The following is a 17,497-nucleotide window of genomic DNA, read 5'->3' as shown; positions in this document are numbered from 1 at the left end:
CCCGCGAGTACATTAAGGGCGTGCATGAGTTTCTCGATGCGGCTGAGGCAAACAAGCAGAATGGTTTTATGTGTTGTCCATGCACTGAATGTGGGAATACGAGGTCTTACTCTAACCGGAAAATCCTTCACTCCCAACTGCTTTACAAGGGTTTCATGCCACACTATAATGTTTGGACGAGGCACGGAGAAATAGGGGTTATGATGGAAGACGGTGAAGAAGAAGAGTACGGTGACAACTATGTGCCCCCTGAATACGGTGATGCTGCAACGGGGGGAGCTGGTGAAGATCAAGAGGAACCAGATGATGTGCACAATGATGCTGCAACGGGTGAAGCTGCTGAAGATTAAGAGGAACCAGACGATGTGCCCGATGATGATGATCTCCGTCAGGTCATTGTCGATGCAAGGACGCAATGTGAAAGTCAAAAGGAGAAGCTGAAGTTCGATCGCATGTTAGAGGATTACAAAAAAGGGTTATACCCCAATTGCGAAGATGGCAACACAAAGCTCGGTACCGTACTGGAATTGCTGCAGTGGAAGGCAGAGAATGCTGTGGCTGACAAAGGATTTGAGAAGCTACTGAAAATATTAAAGAAGAAGCTTCCAAAGGATAATGAATTGCCCGACAGTACATACGCAACAAAGAAGGTCGTATGCCCTCTAGGATTGGAGGTGGAGAAGATACATGCATGCCCTAATGACTTCATCCTCTACCGCAGTGCATACAAGGATCTGAACGCATGCCCGGTATGCGGTGCACTGCGGTATAAGATCAGACGAGATGACCCTGGTGATGTTGACGGCGAGCCCCCCAGGAAGAGGGTTCCTGCGAAGGTGATGTGGTATGCTCCTATAATACCACGGTTGAAACGTCTGTTCAGAAACGAAGAGCATGCCAAGTTGATGCGATGGCACAGTGAGAATCGAAAGAAAGATGGGAAGTTGAGAGCACCCGCTGACGGGTCGCAATGGAGAAAAATTGAGAGAAAGTACTGGGATGAGTTTGCAAAGGACCCAAGGAATGTATGGTTTGCTTTAAGCGCGGATGGCATTAATCCTTTCGGGGAGCAGAGCAGCAATCACAACACCTGGCCCGTGACTCTATGTATGTATAACCTTCCTCCTTGGATGTGCATGAAGCGGAAGTTCATTATGGTGCTAGTTCTCATCCAAGGCCCTAAGCAACCCGGCAACGACATTGATGTGTACCTAAGGCCATTAGTTGAAGAACTTTTACAGCTGTGGAATGGAAACGGTGTACGTACGTGGGATGAGCACAGACAGGAGGAATTTAACATTAAAGCGTTGTTGTTCGTGACCATCAACAATTGACCCGCTCTCAGTAACCTTTCAGGACAGACAAACAAAGGATACCACGCATGCACGCACTATTTAGATGACACTGAAAGTATATACCTGGACAAATGTAGGAAGAATGTGTACCTGGGCCATCGTCGATTTCTTCCGACCAACCATCAATGTCGAAAGAAAGGCAAGCATTTCAAAGGCGAGGCAGATCACCGGAAGAAGCCCGCCATGTGTACCGGTGATCACGTACTTGCTATGGTCAATGATTTACACTATGTAATCTTTGGAAAGGGTCCTGGTGGACTAGCTGTTCCGAATGACGCTGAGGGACACGCACCCATGTGGAAAAAGAAATCTATATTTTGGGACCTACCCTATTGGAAAGACCTAGAGGTCCGCTCTTCAATCGACGTGATGCACGTGACGGAGAACATTTGCGTGAACCTGCTAGGCTTCTTGGGCGTGTATGGGAAGACAAAAGATACACCTGAGGCACGGGAGGACCTGCAATGTTTGCACGAAAAAGACGGCATGCCTCCGAAGCAGTATAAAGGTCCTGCCAGCTACGCTCTTATGAAAGAAGAGAAAGAAATCTTCTTTGAATGCCTGCTCAGTATGAAGGTCACGACTGGCTTCTCGTCGAATATAAAGGGAATAATAAATATGCTAGAGAAAAAGTTTCAAAACCTAAAGTCTCATGACTGCCACGTGATTATGACGCAACTGCTTCCGTTTGCATTGAGGGGGCTTCTACCGGAAAACGTCCGATTAGCCATTGTGAAGCTTTATGCATTCCTCAATGCAATCTCTTAGAAGGTGATCGATCCAGAAATCGTACCAAGGCTAAGGAGTGATGTGGCGCAATGTCTTGTCAGTTTCGAGCTGCTGTTCCCACCATCCTTCTTCAATATCATGACGCATGTCCTAGTTCATCTAGTCGACGAGATTGTCATCCTGGGGCCCGTATTTCTACACAATATGTTCCCCTTTGAGAGGTTCATGGGAGTCCTAAAGAAATATGTCCGTAACCGCGCTAGGCCAGAAGGAAGCATCTCCATGGGCCATCAAACAGAGGATGTTATCGGGTTTTGTGTTGACTTCATTCCTGGCCTTAAGAAGATAGGTCTCCCTAAATCGCGGTATGAGGGGACACTGACTGGAAAAGGCACTCTTGGAAGAGACTCAATAATATGTAGGGATGGATATTCTTGGTCTCAAGCACACTACACAGTTCTACAAAACTCTACCTTGGTGACCCCGTATGTCGATGGACACTAGAACAGTCTGCGCTCCAAACACCCGGAGCAGCGACTGGATTACATGTGAACACATCAGGACTTTCAGCAGTTGGTTGGAAACACGTCTCAGAGGTGACAACACTGTTTGTGATGAGTTGTACTTCTTGTCCAGGGGACCATCTTTGACTGTATTGACTTACAAAGGATACGAGATAACTAGGAATACATTTTACACGATCGCCCAAGATCAAAAGAGCACCAACCAAAACAGCGGTGTCCGCTTTGATGCAGCAACCGAGAGTGGAAAGGACACATATTATGGTTACATAATGGACATATGGGAACTTGACTACGGACCTGATTTTAAGGTCCCTTTGTTTAAGTGCAAATGGGTCAATCTGTCAGGCGGCGGGGTACAGGTAGACCCACAGTACGGAATGACAATAGTGGATCTGAAAAATCTTGGGTACACTGACGAACCGTTCGTCCTAGCCAATGATGTGGCACAGGTTATCTATGTGAAGGACATGTCTACCAAACCGAGAAAAAGAAAAGATAAGGAAGCGAATACATCATACGATGAGCCAAAGCGCCACAAAGTTCTTTTAGGAAAAAGGGACATCCTGAGAGTGGACGGCAAGACAGACATGTCTGAAGATTATGAAAAGTTTCATGAAATTCCTCCCTTCAATGTCAAGGCTGACCCAAGCATCCTGATAAACAATGAAGATTATCCATGGTTACGGCGCAATAAGCAAATGATACAAGCAAAGAAAAAGTGAAGACTTTCTCCCGCAACTATTATGATGATACCATGCCAACTTTGTAACACACGAACATGCTACCATTGTCCGTTTTGTACATGCACATGCTATATGGGTGAAGTTATGATACCATGCCAACTTTCAACTTTTTCAGAGTTCATTTGAAATGCTTTCATGTCTTATGGTTCGGCCCTCGTAATACCATTATTCAAATTTTAACTATTCAAATTTCAAAACTAATGGCACTAACAGAAAGTTTATATTTTTTTTTCTAAAACTGATGGCACTAACAAAAAGTTTATAATTTTTCTGACCTAAAAGCAAAAGAATTAAAAAATGCAAAAAGAAAAGAAAATAAATAATGCAAAAAACAAAAAAAACTGGAAAAAGTAAAGTTAATCACAAACTTGTGATTCAAACAAATATCAAAGAATTCAAATTTTAACTATTCAAATTTGAAAACTAATGGCACTAAGAGAAAGTTTATAATTTTCCTAAAACTAATGGCACTAACAGAAAGTTTATAATTTTTCTCCTCGCCGCTGGCCCATGACCATTAGTCCCGGTTTGTGCCACAAACCGGGACTAAAGGGTTCGTCCTCGTTACGGGCAGAGTTTAGTCCCACCTCGCCAACCGAAGGGGGCTCACACCGGTTTATAAGCCCTTCCCTCTCTGCCTTGTTGAGCTCCTCTCAAAGTGAAAATAGGTGCCGTAATAGAGAAAAGTTTAATCTAAATTCATAGTGAATTTCTCTGAAATTCATAGAAATTTAGTATGAATTTAGGTTGAATTTTCTCTATAAGCGCATCTATTCTCATTTTTTAGTAAGTTAATCACAAACTTGTGATTCACACAAATTTCAAAGAATTCAAATTTTAACTATTCAAATTTGTAAACTAATGGCACTAACAGAAAGTTTATAATTTTTCTAAAACTAATGGCACTAACAGAAAGTTTATAATTTTGCTTTATTTTTGTGGGACGTGGATGTAGTGTCCGACACCGACGGCCACATGTATCTCACACCCACGATACTTGCTATTTAGGGTTTCCTCTACCGCTCGGTGACCCTCGACGACCCTCGTTCCCGATAAAAAAAGAGGAAGAAGAAGAAAAAAAGAGGAGATTCTTCTCCTCTTTTTTTCTTCTTCTTCCTCTTCTTTTTTTATCCTTGAAGCGTTGTCGAGGCCACCCCAAACCCTAGAGAAGCAGCGTCGAGGCCACCCCAAACCCTAGAGAAGCAGCGTCGAGGCCACTAATTAATATTAGTTCTACGTTGGCCACTAATATATCCATCTGTCATGTTTGAATAATAATTGCCATGTTGTCAATATTTGTAGAAACTATGGACACTGCCCGAGACGAAGTACAAGAAGAGTTGTTGGGGGACATAATCGCACGAGGAAGTGATGTCGTTGTCTCGTTGTTTCTCAACGACACCGATGGTCTGGAAGCAGCTGGCTATGATTATGATGCCTCCGGTGACCTAATGCCGGTGCAAGAAGGAGACCGTGAGGACGGCTCCGGTGACCCAATGCCGGTGCAAGAAGGAGACCGTGATGACGTCTCCGGTGACCGAACTGAGTCCGACCAGGTATATATATTAGTTAAGCTTCTGCTGACTAGCTAATTGATGCATTCATTGTTTTGGTATGTACACATATTAATTAAGTCTTTGTTCTTTTTTCTAGCCCTCCGGATCGAGCACAACTTTGGTAAAGAAACGAGGCCCGAAGAAAAAGTTGAGCTCGGATGAAAAGTTTGAGATCATAGCAATCGCGCCCGGCAGCCAACCGATTGAACCCCTCCGGACAAAGAGCGCATTTGTTGCTCAGTGCGGGGTTTTGGTTAGGGACAAGATCCCGATCAGCTGTTGGAAATATGCCCTAGAGGAAATAATAAATTGGTTATATTATATTTCCTTGTTCATGATAATCGTTTATTATCCATGCTAGAATTGTATTGATAGGAATCTCAGATACATGTGTGGATACATAGACAACACCATGTCCCTAGTAAGCCTCTAGTTGACTAGCTCGTTGATCAATAGATGGTTACGGTTTCCTGACCATGGACATTGGATGTCGTTGATAACGGGATCACATCATTAGGAGAATGATGTGATGGACAAGACCCAATCCTAAGCCTAGCACAAGATCATGTAGTTCGTATGCTAAAGCTTTTCTAATGTCAAGTATCATTTCCTTAGACCATGAGATTTTGTAACTCCCGGATACCGTAGGAATACTTTGGGTGTGCCAAACGTCACAACGTAACTGGGTGACTATAAAGGTGCACTACGGGTATCTCCGAAAGTGTCTGTTGGGTTGGCACGAATCGAGACTGGGATTTGTCACTCCGTGTGACGGAGAGGTATCTCTGGGCCCACTCGGTAGGACATCATCATAATGTGCACAATGTGATCAAGGAGTTGATCACGGGATGATGTGTTACGGAACGAGTAAAGAGACTTGCCGGTAACGAGATTGAACAAGGTATCGGGATACCAACGATCGAATCTCGGGCAAGTATCGTACCGATAGACAAAGGGAATTGTATACGGGATTGATTAAGTCCTTGACATCGTGGTTCATCCGATGAGATCATCGTGGAGCATGTGGGAGCCAACATGGGTATCCAGATCCCGCTGTAGGTTATTGACCAGAGAGTTATCTCGGTCATGTCTGCTTGGTTCCCGAACCCGTAGGGTCTACACACTTAAGGTTCGATGACGCTAGGGTTATAGGGAATAGATATACATGGTTACCGAATGTTGTTCGAAGTCCTGGATGAGATCCCGGACATCACGAGGAGTTCCGGAATGGTCCGGAGGTAAAGATTTATATATGGGAAGTCCTATTTTGGTCACCGGAAAAGTTTCGGGTTTTATCAGTAACGTACCGGGACCACCGGGAGGGTCCCGGGGGTCCACCAAGTGGGGCCACCAGACCCGGATGGCTGCATGGGCCAAGTGTGGGAGGGGACCAGCCCCAGGTGGGCTGGTGCGCCCCCCCACCAAGGCCCAAGGCTCAAGGAAGAAGGGAAGGGGGCAAACCCTAGGGCAGATGGGCCCTAAGGCCCACTCTGGTGCGCCTCCCTCTCCCCCTCCACCTGGCCGCACCCTAGATGGGTTTTTGGGGGCTGCCGCCACCCCTAGGGAGGGAACCCTAGGTGGGGGCGCAGCCCCTTCCCCTCCCCTATATATAGTTGAGGTTTGGGCTGCTCATAACACACGAGTTCCTCTCCTCTAGTTGGCGCAGCCCTACCTCTCTTTCTCCTCGTCTCTTGCGGTGCTTGGCGAAGCCCTGCTGGAGTACCACGCTCCTCCACCACCACCACGCCGTTGTGCTGCTGCTGGATGGAGTCTTCCTCAACCTCTCCCTCTCTCCTTGCTGGATCAAGGCATGGGAGACATCACCGGGCTGTACGTGTGTTGAACACGGAGGTGCCATCCGTTCGGCACTAGGATCTCCGGTGATTTGGATCACGACGAGTACGACTCCTTCAACCCCGTTCTCTTGAACGCTTCCGCTTAGCGATCTACAAGGGTATGTAGATGCACTCTCCTTCCCCTCATTGCTGGTTTCTCCATAGATAGATCTTGGTGACACGTAGGAAAATTTTGAATTTCTGTTACGTTCCCCAACAGTGGCATCATGAGCTAGGTCTATTGCGTAGATTCTATGCACGAGTAGAACACAGAGTAGTTGTGGGCGTTGATTTTGTTCAATATGCTTATCGTTACTAGTCCAATCTTGATTCGGCGGCATTGTGGGATGAAGCGGCCTGGACCAACCTTACACGTACGCTTACGTGAGACCGGTTCCACCGACTAACATGCACTAGTTGCATAAGGTGGCTGGCGGGTGTCTGTCTCTCCCACTTTAGTCGGATCGGATTCGATGAAAAGGGTCCTTATGAAGGGTAAATAGCAATTGGCATATCACGTTGTGGTTTTGCGTAGGTAGGAAACGTTCTTGCTAGAAACCCATAGCAGCCACGTAAAACATGCAAACAACAATTAGAGGACATCTAACTTGTTTTTGCAGGGTATGCTATGTGATGTGATATGGCCAAGAAGAATGTGATGAATGATATGTGATGTATGAGATTGATCATGTTCTTGTAATAGGAATCACGACTTGCATGTCGATGAGTATGACAACCGGCAGGAGCCATAGGAGTTGTCTTAATTTATTTATGACCTGCGTGTCAACATAAATGTCATGTAATTACTTTACTTTATTGCTAACCGTTAGCTGTAGTAGTAGAAGTAATAGTTGGCGAGACAACTTCATGAAGACACGATGATGGAGATCATGATGATGGAGATCATGATGTCATGCCGGTGACGATGATGATCATGGAGCCCCAAAGATGGAGATCAAAAGGAGCAAAGTGATGATGGCCATATCATGTCACTATTTGATTGCATGTGATGTTTATCATGTTTATACATCTTATTTGCTTAGAACGACGGTAGTAAATAAGATGATCCCTCATTAAAATTTCAAGAAAGTGTTCCCCCTAACTGTGCACCGTTGCGAAAGTTCGTTGTTTCGAAGAACCACGTGATGATCGGGTGTGATAGATTCTTACGTTCAAATACAACGGGTGTTGACGAGCCTATCATGTACAGACATGGCCTCGGAACACATGCAAAACACTTAGGTTGACTTGACGAGCCTAGCATGTACAGACATGGCCTCGGAACACAAGAGACCGAAAGGTCGAGCATGAGTCGTATGGTAGATACGATCAACATGAAGATGTTCACCGATGTTGACTAGTCCGTCTCACGTGATGATCGGACACGACCTAGTTGACTCGGATCATGTAATCACTTAGATGACTAGAGGGATGTCTATCTGAGTGGGAGTTCATAAGATGAACTTAATTATCCTGAACATAGTCAAAAGGTCTTCGCAAATTATGTCGTAGCTCGCGCTTCAGTTCTACTGTTTAGATATGTTCCTAGAGAAAATTTAGTTGAAAGTTGATAGTAGCAATTATGCGGACTAGGTCCGTAAACTGAGGATTGTCCTCATTGCCTCATAGAAGGCTTATGTCCTTAATGCACTGCTCAGTGTGCTGAACCTCGAACGTTGTCTGTGGATGTTGCGAACATCTGACATACACGTTTTGATAACTACGTGATAGTTCAGCTAAACGGTTTAGAGTTGAGGCACCAAAGACGTTTTGAAACGTCGCGAAACATATGAGATGTTTTGAGGGCTGAAATTGGGATTTCAGGCTCGTGCCCATGTCAAGAGGTATAAGACCTCTGACGATTTTCTTAGCCTACAAACTAAGGGAGAAAAGCTCAATTGTTGAGCTTGTGCTCAGATTGTCTGAGTACAACAATCATTTGAATCGAGTGGGAGTTGATCTTCCAGATGAGATAGTGATGTTTCTCCGAAGTCATTACCACCAAGCTGCTAGAGCTTCATGATGAACTATAATACATCGGGGACATATATGATGATCCTTTAGATATTCGCGATGTTTGACACCACAAAAGTAGAAATCAAGAAGGAGCATCAATTGTTGATGGTTGGTGAAACCACTAGTTTCAAGAAGGGCAAGGGCAAGAAGGGATACTTCATGAAACGGCAATTCAGCTGCTGCTCTAGTGAAGAAACCCAAGGTTGAACCCAAACCCGAGACTAAGTGCTTCTGTAATAAGGGGAACAGCCACTGGAGCAGAATTACCCTAGATACTTGGTGGATTAGAAGGCTGGCAAGGTCGATAGAAGTATATTGGATATACATTGTGTTGATGTGTACTTTACTGGTACTCCTAGTAGCACCAGGGTATTAGATACCGGTTCGGTTGCTAAGTGTTAGTAACTCGAAATAAAAGCTACGGAATAAACGGAGACTAGCTAAAGGTGAGCTGACGATATGTGTTGGAAGTGTTTCCAATGTTGATATGATCAAGCATTGCACGCTCCCTCTACCATCGAGATTGGTATTAAACCTGAATAATTGTTATTTGGTGTTTGCGTTGAGCATAGACATGATTGGATTATGACTATCGCAATACGGTTATTCATTTAAAGATAATAATAGTTACTTTGTTTATTTGAATAATACCTTCAATGGTCTTGCACCTAAAATGAATGGTTTATTGAATCTCGATCGTAGTGATACACATGTTCATGCCAAAAGATATAAGATAGTAATGATAGTACCACCTACTTGTGGCACTGCCACGTAAGTCATATCGGTATAAAACGCATGAAGAAGCTCCATGTTGATGGATCTTTGGGCTCACTCGTTTTGAAAAGTTTGAGACATGCGAACCATGTCTATTGGTGTATATGCATGAAGAAACTCCATGCAAATGGACCGTTTGGGCTCACTTGATTTTTGAATCACTTGAGACATGCAAATCATACCACATGGGCAAGATGACTGAAAGCCTCGTTTTCAGTAAAATGGAACTAGAAAGCAACTTGTTGGAAGTAATACATTTTGATGTGTGCAGTCCAATGAGTGCTGAGGCGTGTAGTGGATATCGTTATGTTCTTACTTCACAGATGATTTGAGTAGATGTTGAGTATATTTACTTGATGAATCACGAGTCTGAATTATTGAAAGGTTCAAGTAATTTCAGGGTGAAGTTGAAAGATCGTCGTGACAAGAGGATAAAGTATCTATGATATGATCATAGAGAGGAATATCTGAATTACGAGTTTGGCACAGAATTAAGACATTGTGGAAATTGTTTCACAACTGATACAGCCTAGAACACCATAGTGTGATGGTGTGTCCGAACATCATAACTGCACCCTATTGGATATGATGCATACCATGATGTCTCTTATCGAATTACCACGATAGTTTATGGGTTAGGAATTAGAGACAACCACATTCACTTTAAATAGGGCACCACGTAATTCCGATGAGATGACACCGTATGAACTATGGTTTAGAGAAACCTAAGCTGTCATTTCTTAAAAGTTTGGGGCTGCGACGCTTATGTGAAAAAGTTTCAGGCTGATAAGCTCGAACCCAAAGCGGATAAATGCATCTTCATAGGACACCCAAAACAGTTGGGTATACCTCCTGTCTCAGATCCGAAAGAAATAAGGGATTGTTTCTTGAATCAGGTCCTTTCTCGAGGAAAAGTTTCTCTCGAAAGAATTGAGTGGGAGGATGGTGGAGACTTGATGAGGTTATTGAACCATCTCTTCAACTAGTGTGTGGCAGGGCACAGGGAGTTGTTCCTGTGGCACCTACACCAATTGAAGTGGAAGCTTATGATAGTGATCATGAAACTTCAGATCAAGTCACTACCAAACCTCGTGGGATGACAAGGATGCGTACTACTTCAGAGTGGTACGTAATCCTGTCTTGGAAGTCATGTTGCTAGACAACAATGAACCTACAAGCTATGGAGAAGCGATGGTGGGCCTGGATTCCAAAATGGCTCGAGTCCATATAATCCGGGAGAGGATCCATATATGAAAACAAAGTGTAGACTTTGGAAGAACTACTTGATGGTCGTAAGGCTGTTAGGTACATATGGTTTTTAAAAGGAAGACGGACAATGATGGTAAATGTCACCATTAAGAAAGCTCGACTTGTCATTAAGAAGTTTCCCAACAAGTTCAAGGAGTTGACTACGGTGAGACTTTCTCACTCGTAGCGATGCTAAGAGTCTGTTGGAATTATATTAGCGATTACTGCATTATTTATGAAATCTTGCAGATAGGATGTCAAAACATTGTTTCCTCGATGATTTTTCTTGAAGAAAGGTTGTATGTGATACAACCGGAAGGTTTTGTCAATCCTGAAAGATGCTAATAAGTATGCAAAGCTCCAGCAATCCTTCTAAGGACTGGAGTGAGCATCTCGGAGTTGGAATGTATGCTTTGATGATGATCAAAGATTTTTTGGGTTTATACAAAGTTTATGAGAAACTTGTATTTCCAAAAGGGTGAGTGGGAGCACTATAGAATTTCTGATGAGTATATGTTGTTGACATATTGTTGATCAGAAATGATGTAGAATTTCTGGAAAGCATATAGGGTTATTTGAAAGTGTTTTTCAATGGAAAGCCTGAATTAAGCTGCTTGAACATTGAGCATCAAGATCTATAAGGATAGATCAAAACGCTTAATGGTACTTTCAAATGAGCACATACCTTGACATGATCTTGAAGGTGTTCAAGATGGATCAGTCAAAGACGGAGTTCTTGCCTGAGTTGTAAGGTATGAAGTTAAGACTTAAAGCTCGACCACGGCAGAAGAAAGAGGAAGGACGAAGGTCGTCCCCTATGCTTTTGTCATAGGCTCTCTACAGTATGCTATGCTGTGTGCCGCACCTGAAGTGTGCCTTGCCATGAGTCAGTCAAGGGGTACAAGAGTGAGCCAAGAATGGATCACAGGACAGCGGTCAAAGTTATCCTTAGTAACTAGTGGACTAAGGAATTTTCTCGATTATGGAGGTGGTAAAAGAGTTCGTCGTAAAGGGTTACACCGATGCAAACTTTGACACTGATCCAGATTATTCAGAGTAGTAAACTGGATTCGTATAGTAGAATAGTTGTTTGGAATAGCTCCAAATAGAACGTGGTAGCTGCATCTAGGAGATGACATAGAGATTTGTAAAGCACACACGGATCTGAAAGGTTCAGACCCCTTGACTATAACCTCTCTCACAAGCATAACATGATCAAACCCATAACTCTTTGGGTGTTAGTCACATGGGGATGTGACCTTGAGTGTTAATCACATATCGATGTGAACTGGATTATTGACTCTAGTGCAAGTGGGAGACTGTTGGAAATATGCCCTAGAGGCAATAATAAATTGGTTATTATTATATTTCCTTGTTCATGATAATCGTATATTATCCATGCTAGACTTGTATTGATAGGAAACTCATATACATGTGTGGATACATAGACAACACCATGTCCCTAGTAAGCCTCTAGTTGACTAGCTCGTTGATCAATAGATGGTTACGGTTTCCTGACCATGGACATTGGATGTCGTTGATAACGGGATCACATCATTAGGAGAATGATGTGATGGACAAGACCCAATCCTAAGCCTAGCACAAGATCATGTAGTTCGTATGCTAAAGCTTTTCTAATGTCAAGTATCATTTCCTTAGACCATGAGATTGTGCAACTCCCGAATACCATAGGAATACTTTGGGTGTGCCAAACGTCACAACGTAACTGGGTGACTATAAAGGTGCACTACGGGTATCTCCGAAAGTGTATGTTGGGTTGGCACGAATCGAGACTGGGATTTGTCACTCCGTGTGACGGAGAGGTATCTCTGGGCCCACTCGGTAGGACATCATCATAATGTGCACAATGTGATCAAGGAGTTGATCACGGGATGATGTGTTACGGAACGAGTAAAGAGACTTGCGGGTAACGAGATTGAACAAGGTATCGGGATACCGACGATCGAATCTCGGGCAAGTATCGTACCGATAGACAAAGGGAATTGTATACGGGATTGATTAAGTCCTTGACATCTTGGTTCATCCGATGAGATCATCGTGGAGCATGTGGGAGCCAACATGGGTATCCAGATCCCGCTGTTGGTTATTGACCAGAGAGTTATCTCGGTCATGTTTGCATGGTTCCCGAACCCGTAGGGTCTACACACTTAAGGTTCGATGACGCTAGGGTTATAGGGAATAGATATACGTGGTTACCGAATGTTGTTCGGAGTCCCGGATGAGATCCCGGACGTCACGAGGAGTTCCAAAATGGTCCGGAGGTAAAGATTTATATATGGGAAGTCCTATTTTGGTCACCGGAAAAGTTTCGGGTTTTATCGGTAACGTACCGGGACCACCGGGAGGGTCCCGGGGGTCCACCAAGTGGGGCCACCAGCCCCGGAGGGCTGCATGGGCCAAGTGTGGGAGGGGAAGGGGGCAAACCCTAGGGTAGATGGGCCCTAAGGCCCACTCTGGTGCGCCTCCCTCTCCCCCTCCACCTGGCCGCACCCTAGATGGCTTTTTGGGGGCTGCCGCCACCCCTAGGGAGGGAACCCTAGGTGGGGGCGCAGCCCCTCCCCTTCCCCTATATATAGTTGAGGTTTGTGCTGCTCATAACACACGAGTTCCTCTCCTCTAGTTGGCGCAACCCTACCTCTCTTACTCCTCGTCTCTTGCGGTGCTTGGCGAAGCCTTGCTGGAGTACCACGCTCCTCCACCACCACCACACCGTTGTGCTGCTGCTGGATGGAGTCTTCCTCAACCTCTCCCTCTCTCCTTGCTGGATCAAGGCATGGGAGACGTCACCGGGCTGTACGTGTGTTGAACGCGGAGGTGCCGTCCGTTCGGCACTAGGATCTCCGGTGATTTGGATCACGACGAGTACGACTCCCTCAACCCTGTTCTCTTGAACGCTTCCGCTTAGCGATCTACAAGGGTATGTAGATGCACTCTCCTTCCCCTCGTTGCTGGTTTCTCCATATATAGATCTTGGTGACACGTGGGAAAATTTTGAATTTCTGCTACGTTCCCCAACATCAGCATCTAGCAATGGTTAAAGCCGGCTACAGAAGACCCTGAGGTGTCTTATGTCAATGATATGCAGAAAAATGATCTTTGGACTGAGCTGAAGTCAAATTTCACCCTACCGCCAGAGGATGATCCTGAGAAGCCAGTTAAAGAGCAATTAATCAAGTCTTTTGCTCTTAAGAGGATGGCAGAACTATTCAGGAGGTGGAAGAAAGAGCTGAATAAGTTTGTCGAAAATAAAGAGGCACCATAATTCAAGGGAAGATATGAGAAGATCAGAGATCACTAGCCCGCATTTGTGGCCCACAAAACATCGGAAAAGAGTAAGAAGATGTCGACGACAAACAAGCAAAATGCTGCGAAGAAGAAGCATCACCATCGCACGGGGTCAGGTGGCTACCTCATAGGCCGGCCTAAGTGGGCCAAGACTGAGAATGATCTGGTTGATAAAGGGATCGAACTAGAGACAATTAACTGGCCAGACCGTTGCCGGACTTGGTTCTTCGGGGCTGGCGGAACCTTGGACCCTGTAACAGGGAAGTGCATTTGGACGAACGATCAAATGGACATACCAGTCAGGAAGCTTCAGCAGAATATCGAAGCAGCGCAGCAAGGGACGTTCTTTCCAGATATGGAGAACGACGAGCTCACAATGGCCCTCGGGAATCCTGAGCACCCTGGATGGACACGAGGCACGCCAGGCTCCATTCCGTGGAAGGTTGGGTTTCCGGACGCAGGCGGTTACAAATCCCAGGAGAGGAGGAAAAAATTGCAGCAGACCCAAATGCAGGCGCTGCAAGCAAGGGTACAAGCGATAGAGAAACGAGAAGCAAATCGCAGTAAACGTACTGCCGAAGCTTCCCCCGAAGCTACCCCGCCATATCAGCGGACAAGCAGCGTGGCTTCCACCGAGCTGCTTCAGCCGGAGCATGCCTTGACGGCTCCTGCCAGCTATCCCGTGGATGCTATCACGGAGTCTCAAAATTGCCACCATATGACGCAATGGATGAATTTGAAGGTCAAGGCGGCTGTTGGCTCTGTTTATCCTACTGAACCCGGTGCAACTTTTCACTGCCGGCCGATTCCAGAAGGATATGCTAGGGTGATGGTGGATGAAATAACGGAGGGATTTTAGGACCTCCAGCTTGACCATCCTACCGGTGAAGGGGATACTAGGCTGGGGTCTGCTCTGAAGACTCCATGCCTATGGCGGAAGGAGCTCATCAACCTTCCGAACTGGACGCATCCGCCTCCTCCTCCTCCTCCTCCGGCAAGTCAGGGCACTCCGCCTCCTCCACCACCTCCTCCTCCGACGAGTCAGGGCACCCCGCCTCCTCCACCGCCTCCTCCTCCAGCGAGTGACGATCAGGGCACTCGACCGGCTCCTTCTCCGCCTGCGTCGACGCACCCGAGCAGCCAGCCTCCTCATTCTCTGCCTCGTCAGCAAGGGCGGAAGAGACCTGCCGCCGCTCCGGCTGCTCCGGTGCGTCGTAGTCCTTCGCCTCCGCCTCGTAAGCAAGTAAAGAAGACAACCGCTCCGTCTACTCTGTCGGTGTCTAGCAGTACAGCCAGAGGCGGGAGGAAATACAGATTCGGTCCTTCTCTGAAGACTCCAGAGAAGTTACCATACAAGAGGACCCCGGAGGAGAACACCGAGATCGCACGAGAAGAAGTGAGGAACTACTTTGAAGGGGTGAAAGCAAAGAAACATCCACCTCCGGAGGAGAAGGTAGATCCGGTGAAAGCGAAGCGCACTATGGTTGCCCTGACAAAACCACCCAAGTCTCCGCCGAAAGGAAACTATGAGCGCATTATTGGAAAGGAATTTGCTGAAGCGGAGCGGTCGGGAAGTACTGTCAGTGATCAAAGGCTGAAAGAACGACGAGCTGGGAAACAAATTGCCCAGCTCGGCGAACAAGCGAAGCAATCGTGCCCCCCGCTCAAGGTGCCAAGTGACAACGTTGCTAATGATCCGAGGATGGTGCCCGGTTATAGAAATCTTGGCGATTACCTGCCCGACGATGTACATTATGATTTAATGGAGGTGCAGATACAAAGATACGAGTACGGGAAACCTCTCGTCAAAGATGAAAGATCTCTATCAACGATGATGCGAAGATTGCATGATTGGTACTTGAAAATCTGCAGAGACTCTGGGGGGAGGAGTACTTTGTATGTGAAAGTTAAAAAGGAGCATGACCTCGTTGGAATTGAACTGTTGCCTGTTCCATTTGAGGAGTTCTTTCAGTTTTTCAATCAATTGGCCCTCGATAAAACAACGGTCACCTGCTACTGTCTGTAAGTAGTACTACTTCTGTCATTAAGTCTCTCTATATAGCTCAGCTCTTTCATTGCATGTATTTATAATCATCCTCACTATATTATGCAGATTGAAGATCGCCGAATTGAAGAAAAGACAAGTCGGTGATATTGGGTTTATTAACACATATCTCATAGATGCAACTCAGGTTAAATTTCATGCCGCAGCTACCGAGGCCAACTTGCTACGATCGTTGGTAATAAATGAAAACAAAGATATAATACTCTTTCCTTACAACTTCAAGTGAGTGTTACTGTCTTGTGTGTATTTGGTTTCCCTTATATATTAGTCAAGGTTATAATAATGTAATTGATGAGTTATGCATGCGTGTGCAGTTACCACTATATTCTCCTAGATATTAAGCTTGAGTAGGGACTAGTAACCGTCTTAGACTCAAGACGAAAAGATCCCCAGGACTATGCGGACATGACTCAAATGCTCGAGAAGTAAGTTAAATCGATCATTATCCACCATATCAGCAACTTTGTTCATTTCCTGATATATCAAGTAATTGTTTTCTTTGTCTGGCAGGGTTTGGAAAAAATTCTCCAAAAAAGCTCCAGGACTCCCGAAGAAGCTGCAATTTAGACACCCGAAAGTAAGTACTATAGTAGCATGTTCCGCGCATCTCCTATTGATTTGGCATTCTTTCTTATCAGTTTGATTGACCTCTATTTCTTGTAAAGTGGTTGTGGCAGGAACAAGGGAATGATTTCTGTGGATACTACGTTTGCGAGTCCATCCGCCACACGACCTGTGAGTGGGGCTACACTGACGAACAATATGAAGTACGTAAATAACAACATTCACAATTTTATTTTATTATCGTCATTTGTGTTGAGTTTCATTCATTCATATATATATATATATATATATATATATATATATATATATATATATATATTGACCCCCTTCTTCAAATTAGATGTTTCGGAAGCGGGATGAACTCCTAGCACCAGCTCGCATGCGAGCAATTCAAGAGGAATTGGCGGCATTCTTTCTTGACCACGTGATCGCTGAAGACGGAGAATACTATGTGGACCATGAGTCCGTATGATTATATTTGTAAGAGATAATTATTGTATATATGTAGCTGGTAGTGTCGGATAGATATACGAGAACTTGTTGTTCGACCAATCTCTCGGATAAGGAGAGGTGGTCGATATCACTTCTCTCTGTATGCATATATGTTCATGACGATCTTCTGTTTCCTTTGTTTGCTTACTAGCTAGCTAGCGTGTCTAGTCCTCTCTATACGTATGTATAGTACGTAGCGTCGATCGACCAAGCACGGACATAAGAGAGGACACTTCTCTCTATTAATTATAGCTAGCTAACACAATATATGAAACACCTAAATTAATCCC

Source organism: Triticum dicoccoides, chromosome 3A, assembly GCF_002162155.2.
Source record: "Triticum dicoccoides isolate Atlit2015 ecotype Zavitan chromosome 3A, WEW_v2.0, whole genome shotgun sequence".
Classification (NCBI taxonomy): Eukaryota; Viridiplantae; Streptophyta; class Magnoliopsida; order Poales; family Poaceae; genus Triticum; species Triticum dicoccoides.
Note: the sequence above shows the minus strand (reverse complement) of the source record.